Here is a 27420-nt window from a genome sequence, read left to right on the forward strand (position 1 = left end):
AACTTTCTATGCAAATAATATACTCTTCATTCGTAACGAGAAATTAATTCGTTTTCGAGATATTTGAAGTTAAAAATGAAAAGGCACACTTATTTTGATTAATGTATTATGCTCCTTCGTTTTTAGCTTCAAATATCTCGAAAACGAATGGCTTTATCGTTACGAATGAAGAGTATGTTATTTACATAAAAAGTATTGAAAAGTAAAAAAATTGCACTAAAATAGAAATTCCGCCAGTGGTGTAGAATTTTGGAAAGGTCAACCATTCACGTTCTCCTGTCGTACGCCTCTTGTAGTAGCCACAAACATTTGTTTAACATAATTTAGTAGGGTGTACAATACCAGCACCACTTACCAAATTTCGTGCCAGGAAATTACCATGCCTGTCAGGAAATATTCAAAAATAAATAAAATAAAAGTTTAACTTTGACACCCTGTATTTCGGATATTATCAACTTTTGTACTAAGGTGGGTTAGCTTAAATCGACCTATTTTAACCTTAGGAATCTAAGGTTAAGCTATGGCCCATTCTTTACCAAACACCCTGTATATTGCGTAAGTTCGCAAAAATTACTTCACGCACAGTTTCATACAATATTTTATCTACGATAAATAAATAAAAAAACTGTAACTCTTCGTCACTGGAATTTATTTCTATTCTACAATTTTTAGAACTTTGACATTTAAAAATTCTAACTTCTTTCAAACCATAAAACTGTCAAAACTTTTGTTGTAATTTATTGCTCACATGCCATCACCATGACAACGCGAAAGTTAAGGATATTTGACTATACGAAAGTGTCCCAAAAACAGTGCGAAAAAGTAAATCCCATTTAAAATACATTGTCACTTCACGCACACTTGAGTAGGGTCATTCCAAAGTGAATCTTATCCCTTCGAGAAAAATGTTGAAGAATTAGAAAAAACCATTTTTTTATTATCAGATGGTTCTTTTTGCATGAAACTTTTTAGTGTTCATTAATAATTCATAACATTAGTATACGTTAAGGTTTTTCAAATCGTTTTTGCGTCATTAGCTCAAAAAAACTAAATATAATTTGGATAAGACGCACTTTGGAACAACGCAGTGGATAAGACGCTTTTTGGAATAACAATAATGTAGACAAAGGAAGTAGTGTGAACGAATATTTTTATTCGAAACAATAATCTTATACCTAAAACAGATTTTGGCTAAAATAACAATAATGTTATGGTCACATAAGCTAAAAAACAAAAACACTAAACACATTTTTTAGTTATTAAACTCTTAATTCAGCAGGTTCTGGAAAATAACTTTCGCAGTAATCTCTCTTTGCTGCATATCTGAAACAAACGATTGATTGGATTGATATAAGCAATACAGAAAAAATAATACTTGAATAAACAGTTTTATCGAATTACTAGTTATTTATAGCACAGCTTTGACAGTAAACTAATAAAACATCTTTACCTGTTATATTTTTTGTGTTTTTGCCCACAGTTTTGGATTAGAAACCTTCTTTCTGCCACAACCTTTTACTACTTCTTTAGGTGCTTCTTCCATAACAGTTTAAAATATTAAACACGTACTTTGTCGGTAAGAACAATAATTTAATTAGGTTTTACTTCATTAATAGTGTAGGTAATAAGTATAAGGAATTTACACTCTTTCAATAATAAACAGTAAAATAACCTAATCTAATCACGCAAGTTAAAACCTCAAAACGATCACGTGGCTAAAAATCGGAGGCAGCCATTGGCTGGAAAGGATAAGGTTCGCTTTGAGATGACACTGCTCGTGGATAACGCGCATTTTGGAAAGATGCGAAATATTTAGACTAATTTTATATAGAACAAGAAGCGATTTGCAACAGTATTTTGTTATAATAGTATGTCCAAATCAATGTTACAGCGATATTCAGTGCCAACTTAATTTTTATAAAAAATGGATAAGACTCACTTTGGAATGACCCTACTCACTTTAAATCCTTCCCGCACTGCTATTGCTAGGGGAGCAAAGTATGCTAAATGTGCAGTCACTCGAGCGCTTCGGGGACCTATTGGGTTGTGATTCTTATTTTGCCCTTTAATTCGTCCAATTTTGAACATAGGCTTCCCCCAGTTTCCTCCATTTGCTTGTGTTTAGTGTTTTCTGTTTCCAGTGCGTTCCTACTATCTTTTTAATGTCGTCTCCCCATCTCATCTGGGGTCGTCCTCTTGCTCTCTTTCCTGTCCATGGTCTCCATTGTTGTATCGTGGTATTTCACCTATTGTCCGTTTGTCTAGCGTTATAACCTGCAAAGCTCCATTTTAGCCTGGCTATTTGTTGTCCTGCGTTTTTGAATTCTGTTTTATTTCTTACCCAGTTGTTTTGCTTTTTGTCTGTTGACTTTACTCCTAACATTTCTCTCTCTATGGCTCTTTGTGTCTTCATTATTTTATCCATGTTTGCCTTGGTCAAGGTCCATGTTTGGCATGCGTATATGAGAAGTGGGAGTATGCACTGGTCAAACACTCTTGTTTTTAAGTATTGTATTTTTTTTATTCTTTAGGACCCATTTTAATTTCCCAAATCCTGCCCAGGCTAATCTGACCCTTCTTTTTACCTCCATTGTTTGGTTTTCCTTATTTATTTTTATTATCTGTCCCAAATATATATAATCATTAACCGCTTCTATTATGGTGTGGTTTAGTATTACGTTTCTATTATCTTGTGTGTTTGTCATTGTTTTTGTTTTGGCAAAATTAATTTTTAGACCTATTTGTTCGGATTCATTTGCTAGTTCGGTTAGCATTGTTTGTAGTTCTTCAAAACTTGAGGCTATTACTACTACATCGTCTGCATAGCTTAGGTGGTTTAGTTTCTTTCCATTTATGTTTATTCCAATGTTTGTCCATTCCATTGTTTTGAAAACATCTTCCAGTGCTAATGTAAATAGTTTAGGAGAAATAACATCTCCCTGTCGCACTCCTCTGTTAATTGGTATGGGTTTTGTGGTTTCTTCCAATTGTATTGTCATTGTTGCTTTCTTATATGTATATATTATATATTAGCATTCTGTGTCTGGAATCTATTCTACAGTTGTTTATAGCTTTTTCTATTTCTTTCTAGCTTTTTCGTACTCAACGAACGCTAAGTGCAGATCTATATGGTATTCTTTAGCTTTCTCTATTAGTGTCATAATTGTTAGAAGATGGTCAGTGGTGCTATATCCCTTTCGGAATCCTGCCTGCTCTACTGGTTGATATAAGTCCAATTTGTGTGTTAGCCTGTTGTTGATAATCCTCATGAATAGTTTATACGTTTGCGACAGCAGTGAGATGGGTCTGTAATGTTTTATGACCTTTCTGTCGCCTTTTTTAAATAGCAGGATTGTAAGACTTTCGTTCCGTTCGTCGGGTATTTCTCCTTTATGTATACAACTATTAAATAGATTTCTTAATGTTTGTAAGATTTCTTCTTTCCCTTCTTTCAACATTTCAGCAAGGATTCCATCTGGTTTCTGAGTTTACATTCATGATTTTTTTCTTGATATATTCCTGAGTGTTGAGGTTTGCGTCTTTCTTTGAGGTGTATAGTTCTTTATAAAACCTTTCTACTTCTTCTGATATCTTTTCTCCTCTCTTCCCGTCCTGTTTCATCCTTTATTGAAATGAGTAGTGGTTTCCCTAAATTTGGTCGTAAGCATTTTAGGCCCTTATTTCTTAAATCTTCTCTGGTTTTTCTCGTAATAAGTTTGTTTAGTTCTACGTATTCTACCGTGTTTCTTTTGTTTTCGCTTATTAGTTTTCGTCTACTTTTCATTAATTTAACTCTCCCGCTACTTAATCTATTTTTTTGTTCTTAGTTTTTTGGCAGTTTTCATTCCCGCTTCTCAAAAGAATTTTTCTTTAATTTCTTCATTAATCTTATTAATTTCTGACTCTTCCTTTGCTACTTGTGGTTTATAGTTTTCCCTTAAAATTTGTATATATTCTTCTGCTTTCTGTTTTATTCTGCTATGGTCAATAGCCATTGGTTTTCTTCTGCGTCTCTAGTTTACTTATTTCTATTTTGGCTCGTAGTATGCGGTGGTCGCTGTCAGTTGAGAATTTATTATGTGCATTTACGTCTTCGAAGATTTATTTATTTTGGCAGAGGAAGTAGTCTATTTCATTTTTTGTCACCCCATTTGGGGAGACCCATGTCCATTTTAGGTTTGGCTTCTTATTAAAGTATGTATTTATTGCATGAAGGTTTTGTTGTTCCAAATATTCTAGTAGTCTTTCACCCCTAATATTTCTTGATCCAAGTCCGTAGTTTCCTATTTTGTTTTCTGAATCTTCCATTTTCTTTCCGATTTTTGCGATAAAATCTCCCATAACGATTGTTGTTTTTATATTTTTGTCTTCCATTGCTGTGGTAATGTCATCATAAAAGTTATCAATGTCTTCCTCCTCACGTGTTGTTGTTGGAGCATATACTTGTATTAGTTTCATTTTGGTCTTCCTGTTAATTTCTAGTATGATATATCCTACTCTATCTGATATGCTCTTATACTCGATTACGTTTTGTTTAATTTTCTCTTTGATTAGAAATCCAATTTCTCCATATGTTTCGTCCTCCTTTCCTTTGTAATAGAGGCGATTTCCTGTTTCTAGTTCTATACACATTTCTCCTCTTCTTTTGACCTCTGACAATCCTACAATGTCCCATTTGATTTTAGTTAATTCCTCTTCGAGTTCGTACAGCTTTTCATCTTGAGCCATGGATTTGATCTTATATGTCGCTATGTGTATTCTGTTGCATTGCTTTTTTTTTTCGTTTTCTCTTTCTTCTTTCGATTTGTTCTTGTCGAGCTTTTGACTCCCCCAGAATCCTTGAGGCTGAGCGGTTTCCCGATGTGGACTCCGGATTTCTCCTACCCACCTGGGGTCCATTTCCGCTTTGTTTTAATTTCAACATTGTTAGTTTGGGGAAAATAGCCTTAAAACACCATGCTGGCCAGGCGGGTTGGTGAGTTGTAGGGATCACATTTCCTTGATTCCCTGTAACTGTTGTATGGCTATCCCGCTCATACTCGGTCGCCAGAACCTCGTCTGTTATGTAGCAGGGGGCACCGGGTAATTTTAGACTACCACTCGTGCAGGTGAGGTCGACTTTTGGATTGATTGATGTATTGTTGTTAAGTCCGATCCCTTACCTCCCGGGTTGTGATTATTAGGTCCTAAAGCCAAAAAGAGTTAAGTAAAATTTTCCATTTTAGTGGGGACTTCCCATTTTTAATTTAATTTTCCATTTCCAACAATCGTTTTTTCCGATTATCTATCCATAATTCAAAAAATGTTTCGAATAGAAGTTGCTTATTTTTATGCAAAGAAACCAAATCTGCAATAAAAATGGGCGCTCCCATTTAAGATTTTAAAGTAACCCCTACCCCATCTTCGTGGGGGGTCGTGTTTGGTACCATTAGATAGATTTTTCAAAAAGATTGAATAAGTGTATTTTGCAGTTTTTAGATCTGATGTTTGTTTTGCGAAATATCGCGGGATTTGTATTCAAAATTTTAAATTTACCCCCCTCCCCTCTCCGTGGGGGGGTCATGATTGGTATCTTTCGATAGATTGTTAAAAAATATTGAACATTTAGTTTGATTTTTTCGAAACTTTGAAACTTTTTGACTCGCCCATTTCCGTACTCAAATCGTCAGATTTTTAAAATATACACTCTTTTGCATGTCCTTAACTTACCTTATCTTAATCTGACAATTTTTAGATAGTATTTTTAAGGATAGATTTTTTTGGGCCCCCCTGAACGAACTCCCCTATGTTAAGAGCCAATATATGGTAGAGGTACATCTGCAGGGTACCAAGTTTCTCCTTTATGATAATCTGACGCGCTGGAGTAACTGCAAAAATCCCCACTTGGGCTCCCCTACCATATCTATAATGACAGTTTCCACAAACTAAAAACTTATGCATAATATGAGATAGAGTAGATAAACATTTTTTCGTATCTCTGATGCTAATCTTTCTATTCTGAAGAAAATGCAATTTTTTTCCAAACCACAAAAATTCGTTATTAGCTTTTTACTCCATTTTTTAAACTAATCATTCTAAGCCGGTCAAATTTCTAGAACGTATTAATAATAAAGAAGACCAAATAAGGTCAGTAACTAATTTTAATTAGGCTGGTGATTAGGAGGTTGCTTCCGATCACTTCTTCGCTGAAAAAGATTGGGACTGACATTCTTTTCATTATAAGTCACTTAATTTTTGACCTAAGGACTTTTTTTATTTCTGAAGATAGATATTTTTAAATACTTTAAATTAGTTTTAACAAGTTATCCTCGAAAAATGTATAGTTTTCCCGTCTTTTGACTTTGAAACTACATACATAGTCCAGAAAGCCACTGCGCATCCGCTAGGAAAAATATTCTAATTCGGATTTTTTGCAAAATCTTACTCAAAAAGGACGCCTTTTAACAAATGTGCATGTTGCCAGGACCAAAAGGTAGTCAAAAATGTTTTAAACGTTTTTTTTGGTTTTTCTCCTACAATTATTTTTTTTGCATGGAAAAAAGTTTTTTTAGGATTTTTGGATCATTCCAAACAGAAAAGGTATTTAGTGACTTTTCACTAAAAATGATAGTTTTTGACATATAAGCGATTAAAAATTGAAAAATTGCGAAATCGGCCATTTTTAACCCTCAAAAGCTATGTGAAAAACTGAAAATCTGAATGTTGCCAAGGTAGGTTGATATGAAGATATTATTTAGACACCGATTGATGAAATCCCGAAGAGTTTTTTGCAATACAATATTCAAAACTCCTTTGTTTTTTAATTGCTAATCAAGCGTGCGCGACACTATGTTCCACCGACATGCGACAGTATGGTGCAAATGAAAGGAATAAATTCGTTATTTCATAAACCGGCGACTTTAAGGAAAAATCCCGAAACAGGTCGATTTTTATTTTTAAGTTATGATATTGTGGCATGTATGATATACTAGTGACGTCATCCGTCTGGGCGTGATGACGTAATCGATGATTTTTTTAAATGAGAATAGGGGTGGTGTGGTAGCTCATTTGAAATGTTCTTCAATTATATATTCAGTAATGTAAACATTTACATAATTATTTATACAGGGTGTCCTTCTACTTCTTTTTTTGTCAAATAATTTCATTTAATAAAAATTTTTTGGACACCCTGTATAAATAATTATGTAAATGTTTATATTACTGAATAAAGAATTGAAGAACCTTTCAAATTAGCTAGCACACGACCCCTAGTCTAATTTAAAAAAATCATCGATTACGTCATCACGTCCAGATAGATGACGTCACTAGTATACCATATATGCCACAATATCATAACTTAAAAATAAAAATCGACCTGTTTCGGGATTTTTCCTTAAAGTCGCCGGTTTACGAAATAACGAATTTATTCCTTTCATTTGCACCATACTGTCGGTGGAAAATAGTGTCGCGCACGCTTGATTAGCAATTAAAAAACAAAGGAGTTTTGAATATTGTATTGCAAAAAACTCTTTGGGATTTCATCAATCGATGTTTAAAGAATATCTGCCTATCTTGGCAACATTCAAATTTTGAGTTTTTCACATAGTTTTTGAGGGTTAAAAATGGCCGATTTCGCTATTTTTCAGTTTTTAATCGCTTATATGTCAAAAACTATCATTTTTAGAGAAAAGTCACTAAAGACCTTTTCTGTTTGGAATGATCCAAAAAACCTAAGAAAACTTTTTTCCATGCAAAAAAAAATAATTTTAGGAAAAAAACAAAAAAATAACGTTTAAAAAATTTTTGACCACCTTTTGGTCCTCGCAACATGCAAATTTGTTAAAAGGAGTCCTTTTTGAGTAAGATTGTGCAAAAAATCCGAATCAGTATAATATTTTTCCTAGCGGATGAGCAGTGGCTTTCTGGACTAACAATATTTAGCATTTGACGAAAAAGAGCTAACATAATAAATTATAGCTAGATTACTCTTGGTCTTAAAGAAAATTAAAAAAACGGTTTTGTTTATTTTTTTAAAAGGTACATTTTTGTTAAGTAAAGTTGTTTTGATAAAACGAAAATTTTTCAAAAGTACAAAAATTTCTTATTATTTCTTATAATGTAGTTGTTCGCTTTTGACTCCAGTTTTTTTAAACTTTTAAACTTAAATTTATTGTCCGATTTAAGTAATTTTTTTAACACGTTATAGCCTTAGTCTTAACAATATTGCTGTAATAATATTGTTGTTAAACAGGTAAATTTTCATTGTACACCGGGTCTACGAATCACACTGTGCTTTTTTCTCAAAGTTCGCAACACCCTGTGGAATATTCTAGCATTTATAAAACGCTGTACGCTGTACTTAAACTGCCGTCAAACGGTCGTGCACTATAATGCCGTTAACAGCTATGACGTCATTCTTATGATACGTTTGACGGCATTTTCTTCGGCTCCCGTTCGCTTGGACGCTGGTCATCTTAGTATCAATTTCTGATAAAGAATTTATTAATACATATTAGAAGATTTTGTTATAAACGAAAAATAAAACAAAGTGAAGTATTAAAACGTATTTTAATTATGGGTAATGATAAATACATAATTAAATTAGTCTTTATTTATTGTAATACCTGTTTTAAACTAAACTAAGGTAAACTAAGAAAAAAATTAATGATAGAAATTTAATCCTTTCCTTGGAATGGAACCATGGATTTATTTGGAAATGTTTTGGGGTTCTTTTTCTTTTTCTTTTTCTTTGGTAGTCCTATTACTGTCAGGCCTTGTCCTTTTGGGCGTCCTCGTTTCTTCACTGCCACTGGCATTTTAACTGTCGACAAAGCAATATCGTTCACTTGAAGAGTTTGGTGAGTAATAGGAAGTTCATTTTCTGGACTTGACTCTTGTATACCTATTCCACTCCACGTTATCTACCCTACTTATCTCTTGACGAACCACCTCACCACAAAGCTTATTTTCACTTTCAAATACAACTTCATCATTACTTTCAATAATAACTTGCGTGCCATTTTCAAATGCAACTTTATCATTACTTTCAATAATAACATCATTCTGTCAATAATAACTTGCGTGTCATTTTCGTCTGTAACATCTATAGGTGTAAGTAGTTCAGCAGTATCATTGACCCACGGTGTTTTCAGATTTTTTAATAGATTAAACCTTTGCTCAAATAATATGCCCGTACGTTGTCCAGCTAAATCTGCTAGTTCATTGCATAACAAAAAACATTTTTTTCTTCTTTGTGCATAGGAACTTGGTGGTTGATACCCTTGTGTGGTTAATGATATAGACATATTATCATTAGATCTACTTGGTAACTCATATTCTGTTGATTCGTTTTTTTTTTCAATCACAATCAAAGACGTTATGTTCGTTGGTTATTTTATCAAAAAGCTTAATTGCAAATGCCGTCTCAATGCAAAACTATGCTTGCAAGGTAAAATCATTGAATTATAGATTATACAGTTGCACAAAGAAACAGAAGTATTTGTGGAACCCTGACTATCGGTAATGATGTAATCACTGTCTGCAAAAATTGTAATATCTCTGATTTGTTTAGAATTACGAATTTCTCTTAAAACATGCTTCGAGGCTTCACGTGTGAGCAATGTAATTTTTTTTTTCATCAGATTCTTCCGGAAACATATCGACGGGTTTCAAATACCATAAACTGCTTTATGGTCCCTCTCTGTCTCGGCCTCTTAATTTTACTGCTTGCAATAGTACGTGTATCTCGTTTCCAAAGGTCATTCAAGTTTTCCAAATTCAAACTTATTATTCCCACAATAATTAACAATTAGGTACAAATATAATGCTTGTAACTATATAATACTTGTAACTATATACATAGCTATTAACTATTATACAGGGTGGTTCATCTTATTCGCCTCGGTGTCTGTACGGAAAACCACTTAATATTTTAAAAAAATTTCTTCACAGTAATATACAGGGCCATTAATACTACAGTCTAAAAATAATGTGAATTATACAGGGTGCTCCCAAAAAGAGTGGTATATCAAAGTTATATTTTTTCTTATGGAATGCCCTATATATGATGACATTATTGAATTGACCTTTAAAAATAAGCCATACTTTTATAAAGGTTCCCTATACCTAAATACAGGGTGTTTTGATTTATTTCGATTTTTATAAAAATGTAAGGTTTTAGAAAAAAATAAATATCTACGAATCTAAATCAAAAATTTTATGTAATATAAAAATAATTTGTCTAAAGTGGAAGTAGTATTTATATGGGCAAAAGGGCATGCCGGTATACTGGGTAATGAGAAAGTGGATGAGTTGGCCAAAAATGCAATAAAAAAAGGTGAGATACTAACTCACATCTTATCGACAGATGCAATAAATGACGTCAAAGTTAGAATAAATAAAATATGGAAAAAATAATGAAAAAATATTACAAGCATGTTAAAAAATTTATATTTTTCTTTACATCAAGAACTTCCTCCGCCACCTGAATACATATTTAAATATAACCTGCCAAAGCAAGATATTTCTACTATCGTCAGATTAAAAACTCGACACGGGAAATATGAGGCACATCTGCACAAATTAGGAATAATTAATTCATCAGTATGTTTTTGTGATAATGTTTCGATTAGAGATTTAAACCATATTTTCTTGGAATGCAAAATTAACGAGAGATATATAAATCAATTATATTACAATTTACGACAAACACAAGTTCATTTTCCAATTAGTATAGAATATCTACTAAGTTGTCATAAAATGGAAATATTTAAATTACTCGTAAACTACTTGAAAGAAACAAATATAATCATTTAAGTGAAATACGTATAAATATAACAAAACTAATAAATTGAGGTAAAAATAAAATAAAAATCTGTGGCTAACGGACTCGCATCCAAGCCATTTTTCACACACAAACACACACACACACACACACACACACACACACACACACACACACACACACACACACACACACACACACACACACACACACACACACACACACACACACACACACACACACACACACACACACACACACACACACACACACACACACACACACACACACACACACACACACACACACACACACACACACACACACACACACACACACACACACACACACACACACACACACACACACACACACACACACACACACACACACACACACACACACACACACACACACACACACACACACACACACACACACACACACACACACACACACACACACACACACACACACACACACACACACACACACACACACACACACACACACACACACACACACACACACACACACACACACACACACACACACACACACACACACACACACACACACACACACACACACACACACACACACACACACACACACACACACACACACACACACACACACACACACACACACACACACACACACACACACACACACACACACACACACACACACACACACACACACACACACACACACACACACACACACACACACACACACACACACACACACACACACACACACACACACACACACACACACACACACACACACACACACACACACACACACACACACACACACACACACACACACACACACACACACACACACACACACACACACACACACACACACACACACACACACACACACACACACACACACACACACACACACACACACACACACACACACACACACACACACACACACACACACACACACACACACACACACACACACACACACACACACACACACACACACACACACACACACACACACACACACACACACACACACACACACACACACACACACACACACACACACACACACACACACACACACACACACACACACACACACACACACACACACACACACACACACACACACACACACACACACACACACACACACACACACACACACACACACACACACACACACACACACACACACACACACACACACACACACACACACACACACACACACACACACACACACACACACACACACACACACACACACACACACACACACACACACACACACACACACACACACACACACACACACACACACACACACACACACACACACACACACACACACACACACACACACACACACACACACACACACACACACACACACACACACACACACACACACACACACACACACACACACACACACACACACACACACACGTGAAAATCAATCAAAATCTCGAAGTCGAAATTTTACACCATCACAATACTTTCCCTCAATTATATAACATATCTTAGGATATGTATAATTGAGGGAAAGTAAAAATTTACGAAAACAGAATTTACGTACTTAAAGGGGAAATGTATTTTATAAGGAATAAAACTTTCGTAATTTATACGGGAAAAGATGCTTGCTGTTTTCATGCGTCACACCATAGTATACTGTTTATTTACTTACCACTGATACTAATAGTGCGATGAAACCTATACGCTATAGTCTAAGGGCCGGTACTTTATGTCCCGGTTAAACCTCGGTTAGCTAACCGGGGTTTAATCGGGACAGAAAAGTACCTCATAGGGCCTCTTGCGTTGTAATAAAAGCAATTATAATTATTATTATAATTATTTATGAATATAATAATAAGTATAATTGCGTTTATGTCTATGTTATGCATATATTTCTGTCCCGATTAAACCCCGGTTAACTAACCGGCTGTTAACGGAGACATAAAGTACCGGGCCTAAGACAAAACTCACAACTCACCACAACACACAAACAAGTGCAGAGTGCAGGTATGCGTGTGAAGTGCACAACAGGACTGCTAACACTGCAGTTGCAGTGTTACCAGGCCGACGGAGAAATTATGGTACGGTGTACGGTGTTGCCAGAATTATCGATTTTTCTTTTTTTTTTAATAAAATGCATAAAAATATCAAAAATCCATCATCATCTGTAGATTTTTTTCTGTTCTGGCAGTTTTTCATTTTTAAATGTAGCTTTCTATCGCGATTTCGGGGCCCCCTGGAGGCGTGGGGCCCCTGGCGGCCGCCAGGTACGCCACCCGTTAAACCCGCCACTGACCGAAAAGGAATGCACCGAAGCATCATCCTATATGTGTAAGCAAATTTCACCTAATTTCTAATTCTAATATAATTTCACAAGTACCATCTCTTAGAATAAGTGATTCTCTTTCAACAATTTTTGAATTTAACACAGAATCTAGTTCTCCATTAACTGATAATAAAATACCCACCAATTCTTTTGAAATACCTTCCATAATTATAACTCCAGCATCTGAAACTACTAATTCAATTATGGCCCCCACTTTTGATGTCAATAAAAACCTTTCCATCGTACCAGAATACGATGGCAATCCGAACGAACTCCATAATTTTATCGATGGCATTACCCTCTTAACCCATTTTTAGGACCATACTAACCCAGAAAATTTCCAAAATATTATGCTCTCTAGAGGAATCATGAATAAAACTAAAAAAAAGCCAGAGAAATTATTTCCGTTTACGGCTGTAAAGACTCGCCGTCAATACGAACAACCGTTATTCAAAATTTCGCGGACCAGCGAAATAAAAATTCTTTAACTAGAGATGTAGTTAATCTTCGTCAGGGACCAAATGAGAATCCTCATCAATTTCATGAAAAAGTTATGTCTCTTCTAAATACCATTTCTAATCATATTGAACTTCACAATGACAATGAAGAAGTAAAGAAAAGTAAGAAGGAATTTTTCCAGTAACAAGCGTTAACTACATTCTTAGCCGGACTAAGAGGGCCTTTAGGATCGACAATTCGATCCATGAGACCAACAAACCTCGCTTTAGCCATTCAATACATCCAAGAAGAAAACAATATCCGATATTTTCAAAAGTCGCAAAACTATTCTTTACCAAACTCCAGTAAATTTTCTGCCATTCCACATACGCTGAGACAAAATCCAATTCAACCTCCACACTGGCAACCTCAGTTACCAAAGCCCCAATGGCAACAGCCATTCCCTAGGCAAAATCAAGTGCGTTTTCAACAACAACCATTTATAAATAATACTCCAAGATGGCCAACACAAACTCACAGATTTCCACAAAATCAACAGATCACTCCATTTCAACAACATTCTAGACCAAATTTTCCTAATTCGCATAAAACAGCCCCATCTCAGTCATATAGACAAACACCAATGAGTGTCGATCGATCTATTACTCGACCCCCTACCCAAAGGAATTTCCGTTTTCAACAAACAGCTAGTCCAAGATTTACAGTAGAGGAGCTGTATAATGTAGAACAGGAAGAAAATAATTATGATGAAGCCGCTTATGGCGATAATTATCAAGACTACCTTTCTTCTGAACAAGCGGGGTACGATTATCAAGAATTTATAAACGATAGCCAAAATTTTCCTCAACTTCTAGAGGAAACCCAAGAAACGTAATAGAATTACATTCTTATGCCGAGAAAAGAGAGCTCCCATATATCAAACTTTAAAATCATTTTAAAATCCTCTCCTAAAACTTCTAATTGACACAACAGCCACTAAATATTTTCTTAATCCCGACATAGCCCATAAATTTTACAAAAATAATATTAAATATGAACCATTTGTAGTATTCCATTTTTCAAAATCATTAGCAAGACTATTGCGTAGAAATTGCAATTTTTCCCGAATTTAACTCTTATAAAACCCTAAAATTTTATCTTTTTAAATTCCATAAAACCTTTGATGGCCGCATCGGCCTCGATAATCTTAAACTTCTAAAAGCAAATCTTAATTTTCCCGAAGCCACACTCACTACAGAGCATTTCCTCCTCCCTATAAATTATTATGTGACGAATAAATCACAATTCTACTCCGTCCAGTTAGGGCCCCAAACAATTACCCAAGTCAGATTGCCGGTGAAAGAAACTTCAGGTACAATCATCATACCAAGACAAGAAGTCGAAGGTGCTATCCTACGAGAAACTCTAAGCGTCGCATGCAATCAACTTGCCTGGACCGAATTATTCAATAATACTGATGAATACATCCAAGTAGCACTAACCGAGCCAATCACAGCCAATAGATCTTCAAGAACACCATATATACACATATATAAGACCCATAAGCATTGTTTCTACATTCGGGAAAGTGATTGAAAAGGTGATCAAACAACAATTATATTCTTATTTTGAGTCTAAAAGTTATTTTAGCAACTCGCAATATGGATTCAGAAGTGCTCGTTCTACTACAAACGCGGTATATAATATTGTGAGCGAGGTGATTGAGGGGCTTGAACGTGGCAATCGCATAGCAATTTCTCTCTGCGATTTGTCGAAGGCTTTTGACTGCGTTTCACATGACATTTTGCTCCACAAATTAAACTATTATGGAATCAGAGGTATCCCTCTTAAGCTTATCTCTTCGTACCTATGTGGTAGACACCAGGCTGTAGTGTCTAAAGGTTATCTCTCCGATTTTCGACCCGTAAAACATGGAGTCCCACAAGGTTCGGTCTTGGGACCTCTTTTATTCATTATATATGTCAACGATTTGCCTCATTTCATATCTCCGTACAAATCAGTACAATTTGCGGATGATACGACATACATAATATCAGGTAATAAAAATGAGGATTTAAAAATGGCTTACGAGGAAGTCTCTGATAAATCTAGCACATGGTTTGCTGCGAACAAACTAAAACTCAATACTGAAAAAACGCAGGACTTGATTATATCTGCAAGTGGTTTACATGGCGATCCAGATGACAAAGACACTGCTAAACTATTAGGAATAACCATAGACAATCGATTGAACTGGTCGGCTCATATTTCACAAGTAAAGGCGAAGCTGTCTAGTTCATTGTTTCTTATTCGTCAACTAGCAAGGGTTGTCAACTTTGAGACATTGAAGGTGACATATTTTTCTTTATTTCACTCACACCTAAGCTATGGATTAATCTTATGGGGCAATTCAACAAATGCTCTTCAAATTTTCAGGATGCAAAAGAAAGCTATCCGGATTTTAGCAGGGGTTAGTTATCTGGAACATTGCCGACCTCTCTTCATCAAATTAAAAATTATGCCGCTACCTACTCTGTTGACATATCAAGTTCTGACTGAAATTCACAGAAAAAGGTCCCATTTAACAAAGCAGTCTGATGTTCACGTTCACAATACGCGATACTCTCACTATTTACGAACAAATCGCTCTAGATTGCGTCTTTCAGATAAAAATTGTCTTAATTATAACTACTACAATATTTTACCAAAAGATATTAAACAGCTAAGCGGTAACAGTTTCAAAAAAGTAATAAAAAGGTATCTGTTGAAACATTGCTTTTATTGCTCGGAAGAATATATGACTCATTGTAGAACATCTACTGAAATGCTTACCGTGACACAAAATATTTTTTGTTAATCTATATTCTTGTTTGTGATACATATTTATAAGTTGTGTTTTATATTTCTGTTTTATATACCTTGTGATTTTATATACCTTGTAATTTTTATATTCCTTATTTTGACTTTGTAATTTTGACTTGCTACAAACAATTTTTTTTTGTAAAGTAGTTAAATAAATCTATCTATCTATCTATCTACACAACAGATATTCTGCCCATCGAAAATAACAGTTCGATAGATGTTGACCCTCTCCTGAGAACTGACCATATGAATCCCGAGGAAGAACTACACATAAGACGACTATGCAGGAAATTTGCCGATATATTTCACCATCCCGACGCGACGATCCATTAACATTCACTAACAAGACAAAGCACCACATAAGAACTACAGGCGAAGTTCCAGTTTATACCAAGTCATATCGGTATCCTAACATCCAAAAGGAAGAAGTACGTAAGCAAATCACTTCAATGCTAGATCAGAAAATCATCAGACCGAGCCAATCACCCTGGTCCAGTCCTATCTGGGTCATTGCCAAGAAACCAGATGCTCCAGGAAAAATCAACTGACGAATAGTTGTTGACTACAGAAAAGTAAATGAGAAGACCATCGATGACCGATATCCGATCCCGCACATAACAGATATTTTGGACAAACTTGGACGCTGCCAATACTTTTTTACTCTAGATCTTCCACCAAATTTAAATGGCTGAAGAATATATTCAGAAAACGGCATTCAATGTAGAAAATGGCCATTACGAATACCTAAGAATGCCATTCGGACACAAAAACGCAACTCTCAACATTTCAAAGAGTGATGGACAACGTATTAAAAGGACTCACAGGAGAAATATGTCTGGTTTACATGGATGACATTATTGTTTTTTCTACCTTCCTCCAGGAGCATATGGTAAACCTGAAGAAAATTTTCGAAAGACTACGAGAAACAAAATTCAAAATACAAGTAGACAAATGCGAGTTCCTCAAAAAAGAAGTCGATTTTCTAGGCCATGTCGTAAGCTGAGAAGGAATAAAACCAAACCCGAATAAGATCAAAGCAATCATAGATTATCCGATACCAAAAACAGCTAAGCAAATCCGAGGATTTCTTGGACTAATTGGTTACTACAGAAAATTTATCAAGGATTTTGCAAAAATTACGAAACCACTTAAAACATGTCTCAAAAAGGATGCAAAAATTGAACACACAGAAGAGTTCCTGAATTGTATCAAAACATGCAAAGGATTATTGGTTAACGAACCACTTCTACAATATCCCGATTTCACTGAGCTGTTCAACCTGACCACAGATGCTAGTAACTTTGCCATAGGAGCCATCCTCTCCCAGGGTCCAATCGGAAAGGACAAACCCATCGCCTATGCATCCAGAACCTTAAACGAAACAGAACTGAAATATTCGACTATTGAAAAAGAAATGCTAGCAATCGTCTGGGCCACTAAATACTTCCGTCCCTATCTTTTTGGACGAAAATTCAAAATTTTATCCGACCATCGACCACTACAATGGCTATTCTCCCTTAAGGATCCAAACTCAAAGCTTGTCAGATGGAGACTGAAGTTAGAAGAATTCGACTACGAAGTCATACTTTTCTCGAAAAAAGACGATGACGATATATCCATGATGAACCATCCCAGCTGTTTATCCGACTTAGAAGAATTTATAGCCGACCGATCTCAAGACTTTCAACTAAATCGTAATCCAGCAACCTGTAGGAGACTTGGACAAAATAATAGAAAAACATCAAACAACATCGTGAACTCCTGAAGAAATGAAAATAATAGACGAACTCCTACAAAAAAACAGCACACAGGACAAGAAAAATTCAAAAGATCAGCCATCAAGCACCATGTATCAACAAGAAGACAATGACTCAGATGTCAGCAAACACTCTACGGCAGAGAATCCAATAATGGGAATTCCATTTAGCGACAAGCCACTTAACTGCTACAACAACCAAATAATTTTGAAGTTAGTAAACTACAATCCTGCCAAACCAGTTACAGAGCAATGTTTTATAACAAAGCACGAATGCACGTTCAACTTGGAAGAAACGATCTTCATAACGACATTTTTCAATTTTTCAAGAACGACGTAGACTCAAAGAAGAAATACGCAATTTTGTTCGAAGACGATAAACTTTATGAATCCATGTGCAATATTCTACGTGGAACTTTCAAAAACTCCACATTCGATCTTGTCAAATGCAACACATTCCTAGAAGACGTAAACAGCGAAGGGAGGCAAAGAGAAATTATAGAAAACTACCACCAAAGAAAGACCAACCACAGAGGAATCAACGAAACCGAAGCCCAAATAAGAACGACATTGAAGAAGTCATCAATCTTTGTGACACCTGCCAAACTAATAAATACGACAGAAATCCAGTTAAGCCGAAATTTATGGTAACTCCAACAGCAACTCCAACAAAACCACTTGAAATCATCCACATAGGCACATTTCAAGCTGCCGGACAGAAGTTTTGACAATCATTGATGCATTTTCGAAATATGGACAAGCATACCCAATAGAGGGATCAAGCGCAATCAATGTGCTCAACGCCTTTGTGCTTTTAATCACCCATCATGGACTTCCACATATATGATAATCGCAAATAGTGGAACAGAATTCAAGAACGGCCTTATCCAGGAATTAGTCGATACACACAAAATTTCCATCCACTACACAACGCCAGTTAACCCACAGTCAAATGGAATGATAGAACGATTCCACTCCACCATATATAATCCAAGGATGGTAATAAAAGTGAGAAATTTGACCTAGGCTGTCTGTCCGTCTGTCCGTCCAACCACGAATATAACTCCTTCGTCATATACTTCGTCCTAACATCAATATAAATAATACCGTTAATAGATAAATATACAAGGTTTATTTACTATTAATTGGTATGAATAATTAATTATTAATATTAATTAGTAGTAAATATACTTTTACTATTTTATTTATTTACACTTGGCCGGCCGGTTAAGGCAAGCCCCCACATCTATGCTCGTCTTATGACGTAATAAATACGGTTTATACCAGGCAGGTTTCCGCAGATGGCTGTCTCGCCCCGCAACAAAACATCAATCTGGACATTAATCCAGTCTTGAGATTACATTGCAGGGGGCGAGCACCATCCTCCATGCTGTGAATCCTGGTATTGATAGGGGTAGGTTGCTTCTTGGTCGCTGAAGCAGTTCATCCATTCTTAGTCTCTTGACTACCTAGGAAGGATTCCCAGATATTCCAGAGAGCTAAGTTGTGACAGGAACTGCTCTAGCGAGGTCGTTTCACATCCTTTCATACTTCTTGTTCACCAGGCTGTCCGTTTATAGGAGGTGCCTTCATTCATCGGAGAGCTCCTCATTAGAGAGATCCCATTCATTCACACACATACATGATCCACTTCCTGCGCCAGATTACAGCCCTATCTGAACAGTCAGCTTAAGCCCCCGAAGCAACATCTTGCCCATTACAACATTAAGCCCCGAAGCAAGGTCTTGCATCCACTATCGGGGGTCCTGGAATATAAATCAACACACCAGTTTTCGTTTTTTCAAATAGTTTTTTTTTATTTTTTTTTATACAAAAAACGAAAAATGTTAATATCAATTTTTCTCGAAAACGGTGTGTCCTATCGACTTAAAGCAAGAGTACCTTTTAGTACAAGAATTCCTCACAGTTTAATAATCAAATCCAGAGTCAAAAATGCTTAGAAATTGGAGATAAAAACGTTATGCGATAAAATATTCGTTGCCCTACCCAAAACGGACGCCTATGACCGATACTAGAAATTCGCAATAGATGGAATCGATTTTCACGCTACGCGTACCAATTTTCATTTTTCTAAATAGAAGCGTTCTAGAGGTATTTAAGACAAACTGATTCCAAGACGCCATCTTCAAAGAACTTTAGCTCCCTTAGGCAAGGCGCCCACTGAGGTGGAATGGCCGTGGTCCGTGGCGTGGTATTGAGTAGAGGTGGCCGACTCGCTATTTTGATACAGTCGTTGCTTTTTCAGCATTATTCAACGTATTCATGTTGATATAAGAAAAGCAAAATAATATTTGTTTGTTTTGTTTCAAAAAGCAGTTTTGTTGGCATTTAATGAGAACATATAAATAATATAAATAATTATAATTATTGTTAAAATAATACATCTAAGTACGGATATTTTTTGAACTGACAAAAACAATATAACAAAATAAATGGTGGTTGTAACATTTATATGGTCGTACTGTTCATTTAAATTTACTTTTGTTGTCACCCAATTTTGAAAAAATGTGAAAACTTTGAATTGCCCACGTCCGTCTGTCTGTCTGTCCGTCTGTAATCACAACTACTCCGTCAATATACCAGCTAGAATGACAAATGAGGTGTCAAATGAAAGCTTATAATCCAAGGATGGTACTAAAGGTGAGATATTTGACGTATCCTGTCCGTCCGTCGGTCCGTCCGACCGCGAATATAACTCCTCCGTCATTATACCAGGTATAATTACAAATGAGGTGTCAAATGAAAGCTTATAATCCAAGGATGGTACTAAAGGTGAGGTATTTGACGTAGGCTGTCTGTCCGTCGGTCCGTCCGACCGCGAATATAACTCCTCCGTCATTATACCAGGTAGAATTACAAATGAGGTCTCAAATGAAAGCTTATAATCCAAGGATGGTACTAAAGGTGAGATATTTGACCGAGGCGGTCTGTCCGTCGGTCCGTCCGACCGCCAATATAACTCCTCCGCCATTATACCAGGTAAAATGACAAATGAGATGTCACATCAAAGTTTATAATACAAGGATGGTACTAAAGGTGAGAAATTTGACCTAGGCTGTCTATCCGTCTTTCCGTCCGACTGCGAATATAACTCATCCGTCACTATACCAGATAGAATAACAATTGAGGTGTCGAATGAAAGCTTATAATCCAAGGATGGTAATAAATGTGCGAAATTTTACCTAGGACTTCCGCTTTTAGAAATGCGACCAGAAGTACTGTTTTAAAGTCACCGGAATAGTACACGTGATATATTATTCGACGTTACTTTGCAAGAAGAGAATAAATATATACTTTCGGTTCCATCACTGTCTGTTCATCTGTCTTTCCGTCCGCGAATACAACTCCTCCATTATTAATACAGATAGAATGACAAATGAAGTGCCGAATGAAGGCTTATAACCCAAGAATGGTATTAAAGATGAGACATTTGACATCGGACTTCCGGTTTTAGAGTTGCAACCGTATGAACTGTTCTAAAGTCACCGAAATAGTATAAGCGATATATCTTTCGACGTGCCTTAGCAAAATAAAAAAAATTTGGTTTTGGTTTTTATATCATTTCCGCTTAAAAAGTTCTAACTAGAATTGCCGCTATAGTCGCAGAAATAGTATATGTAACACAGCAATCGAAGCGTATTGAAAAGTTGACTTTTAATCTTTAGTTCCTGTTTTGAAGTCATTTCTGTTTAAATAATGATGACGCAAAGTTTAGTCAAAATGACTCAAAATTAGTAAAATCGTATATCGATCGACGCAAAGTTACACGAAGCGTTCAAATATCGACTTTCAGTTCTACTTTCGATTAGTTTGGGTGAAAACCTAGGACTTACGAAGTCCAATTACTTGTTTTAACTGAGAATAAGCCACAATATTATTAGAAATTGAATTGGAAAGATTTGAATTTGGAGGTAAAATTAAACTTTCACTTCGGAAATTGCTCCAAATGAAATATATAGCAATGCCCTGCACATTCCTAATTAATAACATCAAGTAAAATAGTATTGAAAAATACGTGAGTAGTATAGAACATACAGTTTTCCAAAGTTTGTTTTCTCTTCAGGTGACAGCCACATCTTTGATTTTTTTTTAAATAGGAAAGTACATAATGTGACACCTCATTTAAAAGCCTTTGAAATACTGATTACAAAAATATATAATACTTTAATCCTTTTTGAGAGCGTAGGCGCAAAATTTCTTTTGAATTATTTTTAAATGCATTCGTTATTTTCGAATCCTGAGAAAACTAATAAGTGTTTTTGAAAAATTTAAACGCAGAATACAAGACTACAGTATTACCGAGGATCCAAAAGTCTCTGAGGAATTCTATAATGTTTATTTTAATAAAAAGTTACAGGGGCGAAAAAAAAAGAGAAAATTGAGTGTGATATTTAATTTTTAAATATATCACTCTAAAGAAACCTTTTGTTTATTTTAAGAGACTTTTGTCCCTCGGTAATAATGTAATATTTCATTCTGTGTTTAAACTTTTCAAAAGTACTTGTTAGTTTTCTCAGGATTCGAAAATATGATTGCATTTAAAAAGAATTCAACCGAAGTTTTGTGCCTAGGCTCTCAAAAAGGATTAAAGTATTATACATTATTGTAATCAGTGTTTTAAAGGCTTCTAAATGAGGTGTCACATAATGTACTCTCCCATTAAAAAAAATCAAAGTTATGGCTGTCACCTGAAAAGGGATCGCGCAATAATTCTTAAAGTCATTTTAAATCAAGTATATCACATAATTTTTGCGAAAGTGGATTATACAACAAAACAAATTCATATTCAATGTAAATAAATAAAAACTTTAGAAATAGAAAACAAGAATTAAGTTATAATCTTAAGTTAAAGTAAATACTATAAACAGTAAATATAATAAAACAAATATACTTATAATAAAGAATAAAAACAAATATGAAGTATCATCACCGCAACTGTCAAATAAATGTTACCAATTTATGCTAAAATGTCACATTCGTTCGATTACAGTTATAGTGTGTTCCGAACAAATGTGCTTCATAAAAATGCTTTATAGTCCATTTAGGTATACAAATGAAATGAAACATATTATTGTGTATTTCTTTAAGTTAACATTAATAGAAATCTTCAAATATTATTTCTACGCGTATATAATAAAATATATCTAGTGGCTGTAATTCCCGTGTACTCGGAAAAATGATTCTAAAAAAGAACACACCTACCGCCAAAATATTTCGTGTTGGTATCATGTGACGTCACGGGCTATGACGCGGATCACGTGCAACGGTAAGTAGATTAGACGAAGTATAAGTAGGTGGGCACTGTATAGAAATTTGTAGAAAAGAAATAATTTTACCACCAGTAAATTTGTCGTCGAGTTTGTACTCATAACAGTTGTTATAAAGTATTTATTACCTGAGAAACCCTAATAATATAAAACAGCTATACAGGCCTTTGAGGCATTTGCAAGAAAGCATAATACCCGATATAATTTAAATTTTTAGGATATTGTAGGTAAAAATTTATTCGTTTAGTTAAAAAGTATTATAAACAGCGGTATTATTTTATTAAAAGATATTTCAGCAAACGGATAAATTTATTAAGGAGGTAGGCGCAAAATCTTGGTCCAATGCTTTTAAATGCATTTTTTTTCGAATTCTGAGAAAACTTATAAGTATTTTGAAAAATTTAAACTCATAACGAAAGATTACATTATTACCGAGGGCCGAAAGTCCCTGAAAACTTTTATAATGTTTATAATTATAATATACAGGCGTGAAAAAAGAAAAAATTTATTGTGATTTTTAATTTCAAGTATTTAATTCAAACTAAAATTTTTGTATATTCTAAGACACTTTCGGAACTCGGTAATAATGTAGTCCTTCATTCTGCGTTTAAATTTTTCAAAAATATTTATTGGTTTTTTCAGGATTCGAAAAAATGAAAAAAATGAATTTAAATAGCATTGGACCAAGATTTTGCGCCTACCCCCTTAAAAAGTAAATGGAAACGTTTCGGGACCTCTAATTTATATTCCATAAACAGGGATATTCCTATAACTGGTACTTACATTTTTACTTGTTGGATTTTTGAGATGCTAGATTCGATTATTGATTTGACTCTCTGCCATAATGTGTCAATAGTCAAATAACAAAGCTAGCAATATATAATAATTATTAATTAAAGTGCTTATTAAAAATGGCAAATAGCCGAAAAGAGTTTTACCGAAAAATCCAGAAATTAAAAAGTTTCTATATAAATAAATATTTAATATATTTATGTTAAATTGTTGATCGTCTTGTATGATTTTAAAATTTTTAAATACGTCCTTGTATATTGCAACACAAACTCAAGGTGGTCACCATTCGAGTACCACTCGAAAATTAAACCTGCTGTCGATTAGTGGCAAGGGGACTGGCGCTACGGCGCGGCACTTCCAAAATACTACCCCTTCAAGTTCAAATCCTTTTTATAAACGTTAAAAATTGCAAATTTTTAATTTTTTTGCCAGATAGGGTGCACCCAATAATGATGTTTTCTCTTCTTTGGATTTTTAGCATTGAGGTTGGCAAACTAAAGAAATAAAAGTTAATCGGTGCTACTATAATATATTACTTAGTCTACCGCTCTGTATTATAATATTACAATGCTGACAAAAAAATCTTTACAAAGTGAATAAAACGCATAAATCATAAGAATTATTATTCTAATTTCACAAATTATGTATTAATTAATTACAAATAATTGAACTTTCTAAGTCCTAGGTTTTCACCCATGGGGATCGAAAGTAGAACCGGAAGTCGATATTTGAACTCTTCGTGTAACTTTCCGTTGATGGATAAAATATTTCGCTAATTTTTAGTCATTTTTACTAAACTTTCGGTCATAATTGTTTAAACGGAAATAATTTCAAAACCGGAACCAAAGATTTAAACTCGACTTTTCAATACACTTCAATTAATGTCACATGTACCATTTCTGCGAATCTGATATGGTACTTCGGTTACGAACTTTATAACGGGAAATGATATGAACCCAAAAAGCATCCGGTTCTTCTTCTTCCTGAAGTACCGTCTCCTATCGGAGGTTGGCTACCATCACAGCAATCTTAACTTTGTTGGCTGCAGCTCTGAACTATTGTATTTGTATAAATCCTCCTACGTCCCACATTTCTCTTTCCCGAGATATTTCCTTGGATTATGAGCCTTAGCGGGGAGTACTTTTCCCGTCTTATTATGTGGCCTAACTTCCGGTTAGAACTTTTTAACCGGAAATGATATAAAAACCAAATTTATACATTTGTTCTCGTCTTGCTAAGGCACGTCGAATAATGCATCGCTTATACTACTCCGGCGACTTAAAAACAGTACTTCCGGTTTATTCTAAAACCGGAAGTCCTAGGTCAAATTTCTCACCTTTAGTACCCATAGTAACCATATAAATAATAAATATATAAATATTACAACCAAATATTTTTTCTCATCTTACTAACGCACGTCGAATAATATATCTTATACTATTTCAGTGACTTTCCGACGGTACTTCCTATTGCAACTCTACAACCGCAACTCCGAGGTCAAATGTCAAATATATCACATGTACTATTTTTGTGTCCATAATATGGCACTTCCGGTTAGAACTTTTTAACCGGAAATGATATAAAAACCAAAAGTATACATTTGTCCCCATCTTGCTAAAGCACGTCGAATAATATATCGCTTATACTACTCCGGCGACTTTAAAAAAGCACTTCCGGTTTCATTTCTAAAACCGGAAATTCTAGGTCAGATTTTTCACCTTTAGTACCATCCTTGGATTATAAGCTTTTATTTGACACCTCATTTGTCATTCTACCTGGTATAATGACGGAGGAGTTATATTCTCGGTCGGACGGACCGACGTACAGCAGCCTAGGTTAAATATCTCACCTTTAGTACCATCCTTGGATTATAAGCTTTCATTTGACACCTTATTTGTCATTCTACCTGGTATAATGACGGAGAACTTATATTCGCGGTCGGACAGACCGACGGACAGACAGCCTAGATCAAATGTATCACCTTTAGTACTGTCCTTGGATTATAAGGTTTCATCTGACACCTCATTTGTCATTCTACCTGGTATAATAACGGAGAAGTTATATTCGCGGTCGGATAGACCGACGGACAAACAGACTAGATCAAATTTATCACCTTTATAAGCTTTCATTTGACACCTCAATTGTCATTCTACTCATTTGTCATTCTACCTGGTATAATGACAGAGAAGTTATATTCGCGATCGGACAGACCGACAGACAAACAGCCTAGATCAAATGTATCACCTTTAGTACTCTCCTTGGATTATAAGGTTTCATCTGACACCTCATTTGTCATTCTACCTGGTATAATGACGGAGAAGTTATATTCGCGGTCAGACAGACCGAAGGACAAACAGTCTAGATCAAATTTATCACCTTTATAAGCTTTCATTTGACACCTCATTTGTCATTCTACTCATTTGTCATTCTACCTGGTATAATGACAGAGAAGTTATATTCGCGGTCGGACAGACCGACGGACAAACAGCCTAGATCAAATTTATCACCTTTAGTACTGTCCTTGGATTAAAAGGTTTCATTTGACACCTCATTTGTCATTCTACCTGGTATAATGACGGAGAAGTTATATTCGCGGTCAGACAGACCGACGGACAAACAGCCTAGATCAAATTTATCACCTTTAGTACTATCCTTGGATTAGAAGCTTTCATTTGACAATTCATTTGCCATTCTACCTGGTATAATGACGGAGGAGTTATATTCGCGGTCGGACGGACCGATAACCAGCCAGCCTAGGTCAAATATCCTACTTTTAGTACCATCCTTGGATTATAAGCTTTCATTTGACACCTCATTTGTCATTCTACCTGGTATAATGACAGATAAGTTATATTCGCGGTCGGACAGACCGACGGACAAACAGCCTAGATCAAATTTGTCACCTTTAGTACTATCCTGGGATCATAAGCTTTCATTTGACACCTCATTTGTCATTCTACCTGGTATAATGACGGAGAAGTTGTATTCGCGGTCGGACAGACCGACGGACAAACAGCCTAGATCAAATTTATCACCTTTAGTACTATCCTTAGATTATAAGCTTTCATTTGACACCACATTTGTCATTCTAGCTGGTATATTGACGGAGGAGTTGTGATTACAGAGAGACAGACAGACAGACAGACGGACAGACGGACGTGGATAAT

The 27420-nt window shown here is 35.3% G+C and overlaps 1 protein-coding gene and 1 long non-coding RNA gene across 3 annotated transcripts in view; one reads left to right on the plus strand and one right to left on the minus strand.

The window, feature by feature from the left end:
- The window catches only part of LOC126881687 (probable multidrug resistance-associated protein lethal(2)03659), a 463648-nt gene that overhangs the window by 276761 nt on the left and 159467 nt on the right, over positions 1-27420 (plus strand). The gene's annotated exons all lie outside the window — the stretch shown is intronic.
- Positions 1134-1952, minus strand: LOC126881708 (uncharacterized). The gene is made up of 2 exons (XR_007696966.1): positions 1451-1952; positions 1134-1323 (listed from the first exon to the last, which is right to left on the minus strand). It is a non-coding gene; the product is annotated as an uncharacterized LOC126881708 (long non-coding RNA).

The sequence above is a fragment of the Diabrotica virgifera genome, chromosome 1 (genome assembly GCF_917563875.1).
Source record: "Diabrotica virgifera virgifera chromosome 1, PGI_DIABVI_V3a".
In the NCBI taxonomy this organism is placed as follows: domain Eukaryota; kingdom Metazoa; phylum Arthropoda; class Insecta; order Coleoptera; family Chrysomelidae; genus Diabrotica; species Diabrotica virgifera.